Here is a 17,463-nt window from a genome sequence, read left to right as displayed (position 1 = left end):
TCTATCAAAAACAAAGGTGAGCGTGGAATTATTCTGCACGATATCCAGATAGTGAATGCATGTCATCACACGTTTGTCTCAGGCAGCAGCATTTGCAATAGAAGACGGAAGCCCAGAGTCCCCTGTGTACTCTGGGGGATGACGATCTGCAGGTCCCCGACGGTTACCAATGTAGCTGTCACTCTGGGCAGGGATGCTGAAGTCGGGGAGGCTGGGCGTGCTGGGGACGGGGAGCGGGGGATTCTACTTGCTGCTCGACTTCACGGTGAACCAAGAACTCTGCCCTAAAAAAAATCAAGGGGATTAATGAAAAAGCGGAGTCCCGAGTACTCAAAGCTCATCATTCCTGGTCATTGTATCAGGTCTTTGCTGCTGCCTGAGCTCCTCACGTGCATTTGGAGCTGCGTGATAGGGACACAGGAGACGCTACCTTTGCTCCCACCCGGGCCGCAGCCGCGTGGCACCCAGGCCATGCCCATTCCCTGGACGGGTGTGTCTACCATGCGCGTGGGCCACCGCCACACAGAGGGCGGAGTGTATACGGCCACGTGGTTGTTTAGATTTAAGAAAAGTACGTGGAATACGCTTGAAGCGTGTGGTGTCTGTCACTGTGCCTTGTGAATAGTCCCCAGAATTGAGGCCCCACCCTCCCAGCCTTTGAAAACTATTGTCTGAGTCCGCAAATACCCTGCTCCTGGATTACTCGTGAAATCGTCATCGTTCACTTCTGTCTCACGTGCTAACACCGATAGGAACCTCCAGCATCATGGCTGGGGGGCGTTGCCCTCATTCTTCAGTCGCCACTACTGGTTGGCTACGGGTCGGGGAGCTCATCACCGTGAAAGCCTTCTTGGAGAATCAGCTAGCTGTGTGGAATGTACAGGAAAGAGTACTGGGTATTGTATTATCTTAACTGTGTGCTACGCATCTTCCATACCAGTAAAATTTATAATAAGCATTTACCAAGGCTGCTTGGCTTCCCTCTTAGGCCCTTAAGATAAATGGTGAAGGGAGCGTAGCAGGTGTTTTAACACCAGAGAGGTGAGGAAGAATGGCTTCTCTTTGCGCTAGCACAGTGTCAGGCACTCCCCCAGTCAAACCTCGTGATCTGAAGGAGATAGATCTGAAGGAGCTATCTTCGTTGGGGTTCCCCTGGAAGCACACCCTGAAACAAGGAACGGAGCGACCCTTGTTTCTCTGGGAGGTGATCCAGGAGACAGCGCTGGGGACCAGGAGGAGGCCTATGGAAGTGGGTGTTACCTTGGCAGCAACGGGAGCTGGATCCCTCCAGGGTACGCGGGAGCCAGGGAGGAACTTGCCCTCAAGATGCTCCCGTGCAACGGGCGAGGGTGCTGGGGCATGGATAGGTCATCTGCTGAGCGCCATTGGTTGGGAGCTACTCTGGGAGAGTGTTCATTCATTATATTTGTCTCCCATATTGCAACATACAGCCTGCATTTTTTTTTTTTTTTCTGTGAGGATGGAGAGAACCTCCAGTCTCTCTAAGAAGGGTTGAGAAAAACAGTGCGAATTGTCTTCAGCAAAAAACTTAGAAGTCCAAGAGCAGGGGCTTCTACAGTTTTTCTACACTTTGGTCGCTCTCTCTCCCAGTCTCCAGGCTCTTCCCACAGTCTCAGAAGTTCTCCCTTCATAGTGATGAGACAGCTGCCCCAACTCTAGCCTGACGTCCTCCTGGCTCAAGTCAACTGAGAAAGAAAGGCTAGAGGTGCCTGGCTGGTTCAGTTGGTGGAGCACATGACTCTTGATCTCGGGGTGGTGAGTTCAAGCCCCATGTTGGGCCTAGAGCTTGGAGGAGGAGGAGGAGGAGGAGGAGGGGATGGAGAAGAAGAAGAAACAGAGCAAGCCCTTCCCAAGTACTCAGACAAAGAAGACTCAGTCTTCTGCTTGGGACCAGCTGGCCCGGCTCGAGTCATGTGCCCACCTCCTTTGGGGGCTCAGACAGGGTGCCGCTCTGACCCACCATACTTACATCTCGTGCCTTTCACAAGAGGCCCATAGGCAGTAGGAAGGAGAGGACCCCACCTGTCCCGGGAACAAGCTCTGAGGATAGATGGGTGACTTGTGTCCACAAACTCCACAGATACCATCATGTTGGTCTATGAAGTGTCCCGAGCACATTACAAGGGTGGGGGAGTTGAGTACTTTATGAACAACATGTAACACGCATCTGATATGTAAAAGGGAATAGAGACACAGGCAACCCAGAACCTCCATTGCATTAGCTTTCTTGTTTGCTAATTTACCTCCGTGTGTGTGTCCCTTTATTAGACTGGGAGGTTCGTGATGAAGGGAGGGCAGGGATTCTGTCTGTTTTTTTCATTGCTACTAAGTCTAGCAGCTGAAGCAAAGTTAGGCATAAAGTAGATGCTCAGTAAATCCTGGATGGCTGTGTTCACATAAAGAGCATCAGCGCATGCGGAAAGGAGTTTGGTCAGCAAGGGTGGGGGGGACCGTGCAGTTCTCCGCAACAACCCCATGATGACGTCACTGCACAGTCTGGGCAACAAATAAGGAGAAACAACGAACACGGAAGACAAGGCAGGCACCCAAATAAAGCCAGAGCCTAGCCTATAACCTCTGTGACCGAGAAGATTTAGAAAACGCTCCGAGGGGGCTGGCAGTAGCAATAACAGCAATGACGGCGGACCGGCTCTCTCTGTACCCACCTCGTGAATCCTCCCCACGGCTCGACTGAGGCCTGGGCTGCCCTTGACAACCCCATTTCACAGACGAGGACACAGAGGTCCAGGGTCACACGGGGGGAACAGCTACCAGACCAGTGCTTCTCAGACTGGGAATAAGACACGCTTCTGACCCTCATAGAACCACAGTCTATGGCAGAACTCTCCAGACTTTAAATGCACACTCGGGGTCTTGTTAAGATATGCATTCTGATTCGGGAGGTCCTCCGCAAGGCCTGAGATCCCGCGTCTCTTACAAGTGCCGGACTGTGGTGGCCCTAGTCACTTCCAGCGGCAGGGTGGTGTGCTACCTCCCGAGGAGCCGGACCTCGTGGAAAGCCAGCCACAGATGGGCCGGGCCACAAAGTGGCTGCAAAGGTGAGCAGAAAGCAGCAGGTTCGAGCAGACCCTCTCTTAGATAGGAAACGACCCACTGTATTACAACACCTTGATACTTAATCGCCAACCCAAGGGCAGCTTAGTTTCTGGCCCAGCCTGGCTGCCTCCTCTCACCTCCCCTGAGCTGTCCCAGAGCCTGCTTCCCTGCAGCTTCCCCGTGATGGGCCCCTCCCCCTTCTGACAAGCCTCCCCGCCCTCGGGGAGGCCCCCTTCCTGGGATGCTGTAGCTCCTCAGGGCTGATGCCGGATGCCAAGTCCAAGGAGGGGGCCCATCAACCCCACCTGGGTTCTGGTCCTCACCATAACCTCCCTGAGGAAGCAGACATGGGGTATGGCCAGAAGTCAGCTAAGTCCCCTGCCCCAGCCTCAGGGAATGGCTGGCAGATGCCTCAGTCTCCACACTTGTAAAATGGGGGATGATTCTTCCAGCCCTAAGTTCTGGTGTCTGACTGGCAGACACACAGAGGAGAAGTCTTAGATCTCGGGCACTCTCTCCCCCAAAAGGACATGACAAGATTTCTCCACTTTCCTGGAGCCCACCCATGACCTTGGCACAGCTGGAGGGCCAGTGTGGATCCTGGGGGTCACCTCTCATGGCTGATGGGGGAGGTGTCTTGTTGGGAGACACTAGGACTGGGCTGGGGCTCTGGGTTCTGGTCAGAGAACGAGGTTTTCACTGAGAGCCTGGCCTGGCTCCCTGCTTCCTTCTCCTAGGCTACTCCTCACACGTGCAGGGGGTGGGGGTGGGGGCAAGGATGGGCAAGAGGGGAGTATAGGAAGTGCCTGGTAAGAGTCCAGATATGTGTCTGGCAAATGGACGGATTAATGAATGGATTCAGCTTTCTTCAACGTTCTGGAAGCCAAGTTCATGAATCCTTATGGGGGCTGGGGGCTGCCCTGGGAAATGGAGCCTGACAGGCTGTGTCCTCTGCTATGTCTCTGAGGTCTGATGCACAGTAATTGCTTAAATATTTGTAGAATTCATGAATGAAGGGAACTGAACAGTTGGGGGAAAGAATATCTCCCAACTCAAATGAAGGAACTAGTTATTTCAACTTTTCAGGATCAGAAAGAGAAGTCAGAATCAAGCAGTAACTAGCACGCAGAGAAAGGATTTGCACCAGCAGTGAGTTCAGGGTAAGTCCCACTGTGGGGGATTGGCCAATGGGGGTAATACCCACTCAGATGGCATTAATAGATATAAAACATTTAAAATGAAGGAGGTGGTTTTCTCTCACTCAGCTCTGTTTTACTTTTGGACAATTGTCCTACATTCTAAGCCTGTTATTTAAGAGAAGTGCTGATAGATTGGAAACTCCAGAGGAAAGGGGACTGGGGACCTGAGATAGACCCACATGGGGGCCATTGAAGGAACTCTGGGGATGATTTATTTTGAGAAGAGAAAAGTCAAAGAACCTAAAAATAATATCTTGAAATAGTCAAAGAGCAGTCCTGGGAAGGTGAAACTGGATATTCTTTGTGTCACCAAAATGTGGGAAAAATGTTACAGAGAGTCATCTTTAGAGTCACTTTTTTTTTTAAAGGTTTTATTTATTTATTCATGAAAGACAGAGAGAGAGAGGCAGAGGGAAATAAAGGCTTCCCGCCAAGCAGGGAGCCTGATGCAGGACTTGATCCCAGGACCCCAGGACAATGACCTGAACCAAAGGCAGATGCTTAACCATTTGAGCCACCCAGGTGCCCTAGAATCACTCTTGCAGCAAAGTTACCCAAAGGTAGAAGATGCTGTCTCCTGAGACAGTGAGTTAAGGGTCACAGAAGGACAGAGGTCAAATGTCCCTTGAAGGAGCTGCCTCAGAGGTGATTCAGCAAAACAGAAAAAGCATCACCGTCGGGCTTGGAATGGAGGTTAGAGCTGGCTTTGGTTAGACAATAATGAAGGCAATGATCAGAATCAGCAAAGTGGAGAAAACAACACCAGCAACAGAAGAAAAAAAAAGAAAAGATTAATGAAGCGAAAAGTGATTTCTTCAAAAAGATCAATTAAGATAGATAAGAAAATGCAAATAATCAAATACAAAATAAAAATGAGGAAAATGCCTACTGATACAAGAGAAACTAAAACATAATTTTAAAGTACTAGGAAAAACTAAAAGGTAACCCATTTTAAAATCAAGACAAATTTTTGGAAGAATAAAAAATAGCAAACGCCTATTCAAGAAGAAGCAATTGCTCTCCAATAGACCACTACGCATTTTAAAGATACTGAAATGGTGATCTGGGTCCCTTTGTCACAAAAGGTCTGGGCCCAGATGGTTGTACAAGTGAATGCTACCAAACTTTCAAGTCAAGAAAATTCCTATCTTATACAAGTGATTTCAAGAGGAGATGAAGAAAAAGAAACCATTTAATTATTTTATGTGATTATCAGTGTAATCTTGATCCCTAAATAAACAAGAGTAATCTAAGGAAGGAAAGTTGCAGACACATTAAAAAAAAAAAAAAAAACAAATGAGCCAGAATCAATAAATTAAAGGAACCAGGGCTCAGGTGGTTGAGCATCTGACTCTTTGTATAGGCTCTGGTCATGAATTTGGGGTTGCAGCATCGAGATCCCTGCCACAGCACAGGGTCTGCTTCTCCCTCTCCCTCTGCTCCTCCCCCCACTCACACTCCCTCTCTCAAATAATAATTAATTAAATCTTCTTTATTTTAAAGATTTTATTTATTTATTTGAGAGAGAACGAGAGAGCATGAGTGGAGTGAGAGGCAAGGGAGAAGCAGTCTCTCCACTGAGCAGGGACCCAGACATGGGGCTCAATCCTAAGATTCCAGGATCATGACCTGAGCCAAAGGTAGATGCTTAACTGATTTAGCCACGCAGGTGCCCCAAATTAATTAAATATTTTTTAAAAAGTAAATAAAAAATAAATTACTGAAACTGGTAAGAAAGTTCAGAAAGGTTTCTAAATATAGAACAACTTTTAAAAAACATTGGTAGATTTTTTACACAAACAATAGAAAATATAATAAAACATACCATAAACAAGAGCAACAAAGTCATAAAGTATCTAGAAAGTAACCTAAAAGGAGAACACATGACCTCTCTGAAATGTAATTACATTAAAAGATTTAAGACCCCCAAAATAAATAGCTATTTCATGCTTTTGATGGGGGAGTCTTCATATGAAAAAGATGTCAAATTTCTCCGAATTAATCCATAAATCCGTCTTGGTCTCAATCTCAATTCCAGTTGGGCTTTTTTAATGGATTCTGTGAACTTATTTTGAAGAATAAAGGTCTGTGAATAGCTAAACCAACTGAGAAAAAAAAGGGGGAAAGTGGGAAATCTCACTCTATCAGACATGGACATACTGCAAAGCCACTGCCCCACAAACCAAGTTGGGATGACACACCGAAGAAGAAAAGAGGGGGCTGGGACAGAGAGGTATGTGTATGTGGGAGCTTCATGAACAGTAAAGGGGGCACACATTTCAATGGGGAAAGGAAGGATTGCTTAGGTGTTGGGGAAACTGGATCACTACAGGAAGAAAAAAATGTTAGATGCCTAACTAGTGGTACAATAAGGTTGAACCACAGATGGATGAAAGACCTCAATGTGAAAGACAAACATAAACACCATGAAGTTATAGGAGATTATCTTTGTAACTTGGGGCCACGAAAGAATTTCCTATACAAGACCCTCAGAATACAAGCTATGGTTTGAATAAAGTGTGGGGAAGGAACAGACGGATTTTGAGTGCATTGACATTAAGGATTTCTGTTCATTAAGGGCAACCCGGACAAAACTGATAGATAGACACAAGATGGAAATGTGCAATATCTTAATATCTAAAATTAATTAGGTACTGATAGCCTAGCATATATATAAACTATGGTAAATCTACAAAAAAAACACCATCACCATCGCCAATAACAACAACCAGGAATCCCAATAGAAAAATGGTCAAAGAGTATGAACTAGTAATTCACAACCAAAGCAGCCCCCAATTCTAACAAGCATACGAGGAAATGCTCTTACTAGTAACCAGAAAATTGCAAATTAAATCAACCATGTGATATCACTTTACATCTATCAGACTAGCATGGTTGAGAAAGGAGGATACGGAGAGGTGGGTGGAATGTCATCCTGGAAGGTCATCGAACAGAACGCCATCAAATTAATTATGTGTATCTCCTATGACCCAGCAGTGCAACTCCCTAGAGTTAGGTCTGCAGAAATCCAGAAGATATTTATGGGAATGTTCATCACCTCACTGATTAGGTCTAGCGACACAGGAGGCAACTCATATTTCAATCACTGGGGCGGGGATGGGTAATGAAGTCGTGCCAGATGCCTACACCATGTAATACCATGAGCGATTAGGGAAAGACACAGAGCAACATGGACAGAGCATAAATACACATAGCTGAATGAAAAAATAAAGAACCAGAATAATATCTAAGTACAATCATAGTACCTGCACATAAAGTAATGAACTTGTTTTATACGACAATGGCAAGAGTGAGCTTGGGGAACGGGGTAAAAAGAGATCGCGTTGACCTGTCCATCCATCAGTCAAGCTGGGCAACTAGCATGGACCAGCAGTGCCTTTAGCCATGAACTGAGGAGTGTGATAACTCAGTCCTCTGAACCTGAGGTCATGCAACCATCATGTTGGCTGAGCCTGCAAATCTCAAGGTGGGCGTCCTCAGTCAATATGATTCACTTGTCGGAGATCGGCAGTCCTGTACGGCAAGGCTGTTGCAAGGTTCCAGGGTTATCTGTGTGGGGGACACAGTCCACAGCTTGGCGCATAGTAGGTGCTTCTTCAATGGAGAGAAGCTGCAGAGTATCTTCTGGAACCCAAAAGCTGGCCCTGAGGCTTCGTTCCTCTGTGGTATCGGCAAGTTACTCAGCCCCTCTGTACCTGAGCCTCACCACTAGCTCCATGGGAACAAGGAGAGCTCTGCCTCGAGGGGTTATCATGAGGATTCACTGAGTTAACCTTTGTGAGTGGCACCCGCCACATACGCAGTCCTCAGTGGGCATTTGCTTGTATTTTTATTATTCAACATGTTATGAAAAGAAGGACGTGTCCTCATTGGGTTTCCTCCAACATGGAGAAGCTATACTTTCGTGAATCCAAGAAATGCCTGTGATATGCCCAGCAGATGGAACAGGGTGACTCAGCACGAGAGGGGGATTACTGATTAATTTTTCTCTCATCTTTCATTCCAGAAACCAGAGTGAGATGGTCAGTGCTTCTGAAAGAGGCCTCGGCTGTGTGGCTGGGAGGCAGGGAGGTGGGACGCCAGGGGGTGGGACAGGAAGAGGGACAGCAGGTGTGTGCACCTGACCTTGGGCCAGCCACATCCACGCCCTCTCCCACTGGACCGGACAGAACCTGGGGGTCTCCACCACAAGCTCTGGAGAAAGGCCTCGTCCCCCATTGCTGGGGGCATCCAGAGTGTCTCACCATCATATGGGAATGATTTGGAACTCGATTGCAGGGTTCTTGGGGCAGGAGTAGGCTAAGATTTCCATAAACACGAGTACTGAGCCATTTATGGGTTTTACTAGAAATTTTATTGGCGTTTGGTCGTGTTGGCATTGTGTGTGCCTTCAAAGGTAAATTAGATTACTGGCAGTGGGTTCAATTTAGCGGTAAAAATGTAAAGGGAGTGGGATCGGGCTGTGGATGAAACAATGCGGTGACTGTTCTTGGGTCGACAGACGGTGAAATCACCCAGGGGGAGTGCCCGCTGCGAGGGGGTGACGAGCGGGACCAGGATCAAGGGCTGTGTCCCCACCACCGGTACATCCGATGCACTTTGCCCAAATGGCCACCTACATTTTCTGTCCTGGAAGGGGCCAGGCTCAGCCGTCCCCACAAACATGGACACCACTGCACAGACTTTGGGGGAAATACAGTAACTGCGAATTTGGGAAGAGGTCTGTACATGGAGGGGCCGAGAGGGCTTCGCTGACACACAGCCCCATCCGCAGATGATGTGTCCTGAGCATTTCACCGAACGCCATGCCTGGTGTACAACTCTGCACGGCCGTCTTCGAGGGGGTCCCGAATAACAGCTCCATTTTGCAGATGACAAAACTGAGACAGGCCGGAGGGCGTGATTTGCCCCGGTGACCCAGCCAGTAAAGGACACGGCTGGGACTCAAACCTTGAGCCTGTGCATCTCACCAATGACATTTTGACCTTCCCAAGAGAATGCCCATGTCCTTTGCATACGGGCTCGTGTGTGTGTGTATGTGTGTGCGCGTGTGCGCGCGCGCACACGTGTGTGGGAGGAGGTACCCGATTGGGGGGTCTTGGCTGCAGGCAGCTGGCCCATGGTGCCAGGCCCACGTGGAAAGTGGGGGGCATCATGGTAGAACTGTGGCTTCTGACCCTGAGAGGGGCACTGTGGGTCCCTAATGAGCCACAAGCTTGCATGGTGACCTCAGCCCGGTCAGCTCAGCAATCTGGGTCCCCTAGAAAGGTGGGGGGAGGTGTCATTTCTGAAGGTGGGGGATTGTATCGAATCTAGGGATTCTATAACAGAAGCACGGTCCTCCTCCTTGTGCTCCCTCCCTCCAGGAACCCCTCTCTGCCCCACCAGCAGGGACACCCTACAGTCTCTGTTCCAGTTCGTCTGGATTAATTCCTGGGTGGTGATAAGTGAATCGAGTAAACGGAGCCCGTGGGGCGAGGCACGAGCAAGCACCGGGGCTCTGTGCCAACTTGGGCGCTCCCAGGATTTGGAGTCAACGGCTGGATGTCTCAATATGCGCTGTTTCTCAGGTGAGGGCGTCGCCAGCCGGCCACCCGGGCCAGATCACAAGGTCGCCTGCCCCCTTCCCTGGGTAGCCTCCATAGCCTGAGCTCTGGGCAGCCGCCCCCTTCCTCCCTGTGTCCGTCCCCAACCCCGGCTCAGCGGGTTTCCTGGGACCAGCTCCCAACAGGACCAGGCTGGTGGAAATGACGGAGCTGGGCTGTGTCGGGGGCGGAGCACTGGGAACCAAGGGGGACTAGGGAGGCGCTGGGAGGTCCCTAGGGGAGGAATACGGGGCGCGTCCCGGGGGTGAGGCTGGAAGGGCCAGCTGCTGCCAGGTCACTGTCAACTCCCCTAATCACAGGCAGAGGGGTGTGGCTTTCCTTCTGGGGGGTCTGTCCAAGACACAATAAGTAAGAAAGGGTGGGAATTTTTCATCAGGCACATTTTCAACCCAATTCAGTGAATGTTTATTGAGCACCTACCATGTGCTAAGCCCTGTGCCGGGCTCTGGCAGCAGTGCAGTGAGGGAGGAAAGCCGAGTGGCCATGCTCACAGAGCGTAACACGGAGACGGAGCAGCCAGGGGAGTCCTCTCTGAGGCGGTGACGAAAACGTGCCCTAGTGACAAGAAAGCACACGTTTATCTTTGTCTGTCTTTGGTGGGCACGGATTCTATCAGACGCTGTCCAAAGCTGAAGGACCGGACAATGCGGGTGTTATCCCCACTTCACTGAAGAAGACACTAAGGTTCAGGGTGGTGCGGTGACATACCCCAGTTCACAAGAGACTGCAGAGCCTCAGCCGGGGAAGCCTGAGGACACCCATGGAGTTACCTGTCCGTGAGAGTGTAGGCTTGCTGAAGGCAGGATCTGGGTCCTCACCCTTTCCCCAGTACTGAGCAGACGGCAGGTGGGACCATTAGGGGTGTGACCCAACGTAATGGTTCTGAAAAAGAACCATTGTGTGACTACTTACAAATCCGTGGAGTTTCCAAAGATGTGGCTTGGGGATCCAGTGCCCTGAGGCCACATCTGTCTAACTGTAGACTTTAGGCAGGCTCATGGCAGCAGTGTTTGCAGACAGATAGCCTTGCCAGAACCTTCCAAACATTTCAAATCCCCTCCTTTACATGGCCTTCACTCCCAGTGGGAAAGGGTGACTGCCCTGTTTATGAAATGGTTGTGTCCAAAGGACGTCTGATGGCAGCAGGTCCATGTGCAGCAGACCTAGAAATCCAGGTTAGGGTCCCAGCTCTATCACAGATGGTCACATGACACTGGTCGGCTCATTTCCCCACTGGGGGCCTAAATTAACTTCCTTGTGCCAAGGAGGCCTGCATGTCCAGGCCTCTTAGGGTGACACGTGAGATGAAGCTAACAGGGAAGCAGGAGAAGTGTCCGAAGCCTAGGTCAGGACCAGCTAGAGGATTTGCAGGGAGAAGAACAGTGCAGGTTCCTTATTCAGAATTTCAAGATGGTGGAGCAGTGCCCTAACACGGGGGCGGGGGGGTCTTTCTGAGTGTGGGTTGTGTGTGTTGCCCGGGAATCTGGCTCTACCCAAGGAGGCTGTCCTCAGAGAGGTCCCTGGATGTCCCCTCTCTGTTGCAGTCAATGACTCGGTTTCCAGCTGGTGAGGCTGGGTCATTCCAAAAACCAACATTCGAGGAACAAGAGGTGGTTTTAGCCCTGAGTTGTTTGGAGAACAAAACTCTTTGTCAGTTAAAGAAGAAATGATATAAAGATGGACCTCTTTGGGCATTTTCCTCACTTGGGGCTGATGGAAAACCCCGCCCTGAATCCATCTGAACATACTCGCTGCATCTGGGGCTCAGGTCCTACCTCAGGCTCTTCCTGTCCCGCCATCTTGGCCAAACTACTTCCTTTCCCAAGCCTCAGCTTTCTCCTGGGCAAGCTGGGGGTGGCTGGGGGTGGCTGGGGGTGGGCCAGGTCATTCTCTCCCTCCCCAAAGAACCCCCCCCACCTCAAAGTCTGTTCTAGACTGGTATGGATATCAATATACCAATTCATGTAAAATTCTCATTAAATTCATTAAAGCATTTTATTATTTTTTTTCCAACCTGTGCCCCAGGTGGGAGTTCATGACATTTTTAAGATTAAAAATGCATCAAAGTAATCCTGAATGTGAGTGTGGAAAACCTCGGGAAACCACGAGGCTGGGATTATACGAATGATTTGTTTCCTTACAGTGCAAAGACAACGAAGCAGCCAGAAATGCCATTGGAGCACAGTGAATGGCACAGAAAGATGCTGAGGATACATGGATGAATAAAAAAATAAGGGGGATTTAAAATGGTGTGGATCACGTAATTCTGTCTCGAGAAGAAATCATGGATATGACATTTACAAATGTCCATTATTTGGACAAGAGCAATAAAGGATAAGCCCCAAATATTAAACATGACCATTTCTGGGGCGTGGGGTTTTGTGCTTTTCACTTTTTTTCGTCTTTCTCTTGTCTGTATGTCACCTTAATCTTTCTTTCACCATGAACGTGTATTACTTCTATAATGAGTAACAATGATCAGATGATTTTGTTTGAGAGGCTGAGTGCCGTCAGATTCCTGCCTCTCCGCTTCGACCTTGGGCTGTTCTGGCTTCCGACCTGATTAAGGACTGGATGGAGAGGGGGCTGGGGGAACTCTCCACAGAGGGGGGGTGGTCTGTTAAATAGCTTGATCTCTTTTATGGGGTTCTTGTGCATACCTCGGCTTGTCTCGGTGGCCCCCTCGTCACTGGCAGGGCACCTGCCGCCACAGACGTTGAGGCTGGACACGCTCCAGCCACCGGACCCGGGGGCCCCAGGCTCTGGGACAGCTCCGGGTCGGGGGCAGCCTGGCCTCCCCACCGGGCCCTCCACCTGAAAGAGATTAGCTGGGACCACCAGAAGCCTGCGACCCTAATCACAGGGATTTTGTTTCTTGTTTCCTCGGACGGGTTTCTCCAGGTGTTTCAAGTGATTAGCCAGGACCCATGCTGCCGGTCACTGTGCCACCATTGTGTCCCCAGCGCTGTTTCCCTGCCACGTGGCCTTTGGGACGACCCCAAATAAAAACGGCAAGAGCAGACTGCCAAGTGGCTGGACCATTTATGGGAGGGACGTGGGGACAACGGGGAACACACCCAGAAGGCTTTACGGCTCTACCTCGGGCCCCAGCAATGGGGGCCCCCTGGCTCCAAGGTGCCTCGCTGGCCTCCTTTATGGGGGACACCTCAATGACGCAGGCCTGGCTTTGTGAGGCTTTTTTCTTTTGGTGGGGTTGGTTTTGCTTTCCTGCTGGGATGGCCTCAGTAAATCCCCCTGATTGCCACTGAGCGGTGAATGAGATGGTCTGTTGCACAGACAGCTGGCCTCCAATCCAGCAGATAAAGAGGGATGCCTTCCCCAGCGTCTTGGGTTTCTCACGCCGCCTCTTCCCTGGGTATGGATTACGCTGTTTTCTCATAAACATGCCCCCTATGACCCACCCACCCCCAACAGAGAAGGCTTTTTTGGAGCAGCGGAAGAGACCCAGAAAAACTCACAGAAATGGGGGTGGGGGTGGGAGGAAGGTCCAGTCCGGGCCCCCCTCTGCTCCGGAATCTGGGGTTTCTCTACCTTCACAGTTGGACAGCATTTCAAGAAGCAGGAACTACAGAAAGGGAGACAGAAGAAAAGGCAAAAGGCAAGGAGGAGACACTTGGAGACATCCCTTGGGTTTCAACCCATGCCCACCTCCCTCCCTTGCCAGAGCTGGTTGGAGGCTAGGGGAGCCCACAGATCCTGGAGTCTTCAAACCGAGGCCCGTGAGCAGGCTTCTGGGGGCTGAGCAATGCTTAGATCACGTGAAGAATCCTTCTCGGACAGTGTTCACGGCTTCCCTCAAATCCTCAAAGTCCCATGACTCTGTGAGAGTTCAGAATCACTGACCTAGTTCAACTTTCTCTTATATGTGGAGAAACTGAGGCAGGGGGTGGGGGGTGGTTGGTGACTGTCCCCTGGTGCCTAAGTGATAGAGCCACGATGCTGAGGACCATACACCCTGAGGTCAAATTAGGACCTCATCGGGGGTTGACACCACGTGGGAGGCCACGCCCTGCTTGATAAGAATAAAAACAAGAGCATCTTTTTTGCATCAGCCTCCACGGGGAGCCTCTGACATGTAACAATTCCCTAATTTTCAAAACAGCCCTGTGAGGTAGTTCAGTGTCGTCACCATGTTACAGATGAGGAAACTGAGGCACAGGAGAACTCACGACTTATCCGAAGTCAGGAGCTGATGAGACAGGGAGCCGGGTTCAGAGCCAGCCAGCCAGCCCAGGGGCAGACTCTGCACTGTTAACCAACCACATTGGGTGGTGGACGTGCAAGGGGTCGAGCCTGGGGCCATGGCAGGAGTGCACAGGGTACACTCTGGACATTCCAAATCAGGGTGTCTGCCATTTCCCTGGGGACCTTCTCCCCATCTCTGAGACAGCTTCTTCATCATTTCGACCTCCTGAGTTTTATGAACATAAAAGCAAAGTGCTCCCAGTCCTTCCCAAGCTGGAGATGGGCTCGGGAGGATATACGGGTTGGGCAGGCGGGGTGGGGAGGACGGAGAGAGGAACTGGGGAGGTTGAAGGTAGGAGTTGGCTTCTCCTTCCACCCTGGGTGGTGGCAGCCTGGGGGGAGTTGGATTTGATTGTGTCTCTGCAAATACACCTTCTGAGGACCTAGCGTGGAAAGGTCCCACCCATGGGCTGAACGGGCTTTCTAGCTCCTCCTTGGAGCTGTCACTCAAGCGGGAGTCTTTGTTCCGGGGGTCTCAGTGGCCCTTTGCTGCACCCAGAGCTAGAGCAGTGTTTGGTCCCCACGGAGGAAGAACCCACTCTTGTTGGCGGGGTTCCTGCTTCCTTTGGCCGGCCTTCCTCTCGCCAACCCACAGTTACCAGCTTCTGAGCGCTCCTTGTCTCTCGAACAAGCCTGGGACAGAGAAGCCGGAAGCTAGGGAAGACGAAGACCGAGGGCCCCAGCACAGTAACATCGTGCCGTAGGGGCAGGGGCCAGAGGCAGCTTTGGTAACCACTCAGGTAAAGGCCGGGGCAAAGGTGTGCAAGCAGGTTTTAGCAATCAGGGGCTTGGTTCTGCTTAAAACAGCTAAGGTAGGAACTCTTTCTGGAACTCCCTAGCACCCAGTGAATGACCAAACCTCTTTGCCAGGCATTTAAGCTTCACCCCGACTGACACTCTGCCCTCCACCCCCACCAAATGGACCTGTGCCTACCTGTCCCCATTCACAGAGTAGACGTTTCCATCTCCAGCAGGTGTCTTCCTCCACATCACTAAAGGTCCAGATCCAGACCATCCTACAAAGTCCGTACACATGCCCTCTTGCTCAAAGCCCTCCTCGACTCCTTGGTGACATCATTTCTTCTGCGTAGCTTTCATGGCACCAATCATTTCTCACCAACGTTGGAATTATTTGGCAATGTCCCTTAGCCTGGGTGCTCCCGGAGGGCCACGGATCTGTAAACTCTCAGGAGTTCGGGGGCCCCCCAGGTTCACCTGCTCAGTGTATGAACTGTGTCCACATCACCCAGGCCCCTGTCTGTGCTTCCTCTGTCTCCAGGCTTCCGGGAACACAGGGCTCCTTGCTTCCTGCAGGCCGCCCCGCTGGCGTCTCCTGGTAGAGTGCCCTGGTTACCATCTTCACGGACAAGGACGCCGAAGCACAGAGAGGTCCTGAGCTTTTCCGAAGTCACACAGGTAGTAACTGGCAAGAATGGAACTTGAGCTCCGGCAGCCCAGCTCTTAACCACGATATGCTACTCTCTTAACTGTTTCAGCAAGTTCTTCCGAGGATTCCGTGGAAACCCACTTTCTCCTCAAGTCTTGTCCCTGAGATCCCCGGGTTGATCTTCACATCTCCGGCCACAAAATCTAGCACACAACAGGAGGGCGACAGTGGCTATTGAGTAAATTATTCGTGTCGTGCTAAAACTCAGCTCTTTTCACAACACCTTAAAGTCAGTGGAGTCCCTCTGGGCCTCCCAGTAATCTCAGAGGGAGACAGGATGGGGCCAACGCACCCGTTCTATAAATGGGGCTTATAGCTCTGGAGGCTAGACGTCTGACATCAAGAGGTCAGCAGAGCTGTGGTCCTTCTGGAAACTCTAGCAGAAAATCCTTCCTTGACTTTGCTAGCTTCTGGCATGTACAAGTGATCCCTGGTGCTCCGTGGCCTGGGGCGGCCTCGCTCTTGCCTCCACCTCTGTCATCACGTGGTCTCTTCCCTGGGCGTATCTCTGTCTCCGCGTCTCTTCCTCTTAGGAGGACCCCAGTCATATTGAATCAGGGACCCACCCTCCTCCAGGACAAGTTCATCTCAGCTAATTATGTCAGCCACGACCCTCTTTCCAAATAAGGTCACATTTGGAGGGGCTGGGCTTTGAATTTCAGCCTACCTTCTGGGGGGGACCCAGTTCAGCCCATTAACAGACGTTATTCCCGGCAAGTATTTGGTCGTGTTCGTATCCAAATATAGACATAACACAATCAGGAAGATGGGCCAGTCTGCATGAACAGACAAGCCACACAAGGGAACACAATGAAACAGACTCAGCAGCTATATGTTCACTATTATTAAAAGAAAACCAAGTTAAATAACTTGGATAAACTATTCTGTTCCTAATACAGTAGCAAACACTTTTAAAATGGTAACATCCATTGCTGGTGTAGTTGGAACAAAGCTAGCAAATGCATTTGCTTGTCGGTAGCTTTCTAAATTACTACAGCTGACCCTCAAACAACACAGGTTTGAAATATGTGGGGCCACTTATGTTAAGGTCTTAGGTTAAGGTTTCGTGGGGATGATTGACAGATGTTTATTATGCTATTAAAAATAATACATTGAGGGGTGCCTCTGGGTGGCTCAGTTGGTTAAGCGTCTGCCTTCAGCTCGGGTCATGGTTCCAGGGTCCTGGGATCGAGTCCCGCATCAGGCTCCCTGCTCAGCCGGAAGCCTGCTTCTCCCTCTCCCACTCCCCTTGCTTGTGTTCCTCTCTTGCTGTGTCTCTCTCTGTCAAATAAATAAATAAATCTTTAAAATAATAATAATAAATTGAACCAATTAAGTAAGAAGTGTGTTATGCCTGGACTAACTAATGATGGCAGGTGTATCATTATTCTTTGGTAAGGAACAGGGGAGGCAGGGGATGGGGTAAGCAGACCGTGTGACTGAACTGGGGCTCTGTGGTTGGATGGACGGGATGGCTCTGACCAAGGCCAGAGGAGTTAGGCCAGAGGAGGGGTGGGAAGAAGGAGCTAGTAGGGCTCCTCCCTAGGGATACACATGCAAGAGGCATGTGATTCTGGCCTGGAAGGACAATGACTCCCAACATTTGTCAAACCCAGTAGTCCTGACTACAAGCAAGATTCTGGGGAAGCAGTTGTGTCAGGAGGGCTGGGAGCCCAGGCCTGTCATTGGCAGGGACCTCAGGTGGCCGGACAGAATGCGGAAGGACAGTAAATCTCCTCTGTAGCCTTGAGAAGTCCTCCAGAGTCTGCGCCCCTCCTTGGGGGGTGTGACACCTCTGGGGTGGCTCAGCCTGCACTTGTCTCACAGCCATGTTGGGGTGCCCATG

Source organism: Martes martes, assembly GCF_963455335.1.
Source record: "Martes martes genome assembly, chromosome: 7".
NCBI lineage: Eukaryota > Metazoa > Chordata > Mammalia > Carnivora > Mustelidae > Martes > Martes martes.
The sequence above is the reverse complement of the archived record's forward strand: the minus strand, read 5'-3'. Positions refer to the sequence as shown.